At 44.0% G+C, this 1,630-nt stretch overlaps 1 protein-coding gene across 2 annotated transcripts in view; it reads left to right on the forward strand.

Annotated features, from left to right (window-relative positions):
* Positions 1 to 1,630, forward strand: part of KLHL24 (kelch like family member 24) — a 39,302-nt gene that overhangs the window by 1,111 nt on the left and 36,561 nt on the right. The window lies entirely within an intron of this gene.

Below are 1,630 nucleotides of genomic sequence, written 5' to 3' on the forward strand. Positions count from 1 at the left end.
CTCCCGCCCGGGCCGCCGGCTACTGCCCGAGACTGAGGACGGGCGGGCGGTTCCGGGCGCGCGGGGTTGGCCGCCGCGGCCCGCCCTCCGTGGCCGGAGAACTTGCACCCGGGAGCTGGTGTCGCGTCATCTGCCGGGTGTGCGAAGGAAGTGCTGCGCATTTGTCTTGCCGGTTGTGTAAACAGGGTTTGGATAGCTAAATATAGACCTTAGCGCCACGTTTCAGGGGGCCTCACGGCCCTCCCGGAGGCCGTGACTGTTCACAGTTGATCTAGCGGGCAGTAATGACTACTCAGTTGCTCTTCCGAGCAGCGTTTTAAAAATTGCGTCTTCGTATTTGCTGCTACAAGACTCTTTAGGTCCACCAGCTAGGCGGTTGAGTTTTATAGGGTTCGTAAAATAGATTCCAAATCTGTCCGCTGTCGACTAAGATTTAAAAGTCAATTTCTACTATTTGAAAAAGGATAGTTTGAAGATAGTCCCCGAGAGCATTTTCCATGGTCCAGCTCTGATGGATTGCTTTTCTTGTTTGAACGATCCGAGCTCACACACTTGTGTTTGTTGTTTTAAAACTAAATTAAGGTGACAGTGATAAAATCTGTAAGACCGATCGTTTTAATCACAGTGTGTTGAAGATGGATGATTTTCCTAATCTCTGCGTTTTAACAGATTTTCTTTTCCCGTAAACATAGGAAATTCATCTGTAGGAATTCCTCAGAGACTTAATAAATTTTTGTAGAAGGAAGATTGAGCTCCCCTGGGGGAAGCCGGAATTGAATATCAACAATTCTTAGTGGTTATGCATTTTTAATATATTTTGAAGTGGAGATGGCCACACCAGAATGAGCAGCTTCTGTGATCAGAACTGCCCCACACCTGTGCGTTCAGGGCATTTAGTGTATCTAAATAAGTACAAGATGTAAAGCCTGTTTATTCAAACAAAGCTGGCGATTTAGTCTTTAAACAGGAAGAAGACACAATAGTCAGAGTTAGAGGTATCAGCTTTAACTTAAACTTTCCTGGCTTTTGTCCAAGTTGTTAAAACCTATATGCTCTTTAACAAACTTGTTTAACTTCCTTGTTTTTCTGCCATTCCAGTAAAACCCAAAGGTCAAGCTTGTGAAAAATAAATACTATTTATCAAATAATTTACTGCATTTATTTTGCATATACTTTTACCTAGAAACTTGGGATATCTTTTTAAAATATATACTATACTTAGGTATGGACTGTATAATGAAAAACTTAAATAAAATAACCTCACTAGTATGCATATGAAAAATACATTTTTGTGTAATTTTATTTCTGTTGTAACTGAAACAGTAAAGAATATGTAGCCACTTGACAGCTGTTTGACATTTAAAAATCTTTATTCTTTCTCTTATTAAAAACAAACTATGAGCCGGGCTCGGTGGCTCAACCTGTAATCCCGCGCCTTTGGGAGGCTGAGGTGAGTGGATTGCCTGAGCCCGCGGGTTCGAGACCCGCCTGGGCAGCGAGACCTCATCTCTACAATAAATCAAAAAATCAGCCGGGCGTGGTAGCGCACGCCTGTAATTCCGGCTACTCGGAAGGCTGAGGCGGAAGGATCGCCGGAGCCCAGCAAGTCGAGGCTGCGGTGGCCGGGAGC

This window comes from Carlito syrichta, unplaced genomic scaffold, assembly GCF_000164805.1.
Source record: "Carlito syrichta isolate Samal-C Ts95f unplaced genomic scaffold, Tarsius_syrichta-2.0.1 Scaffold313936, whole genome shotgun sequence".
Taxonomy (NCBI): domain Eukaryota; kingdom Metazoa; phylum Chordata; class Mammalia; order Primates; family Tarsiidae; genus Carlito; species Carlito syrichta.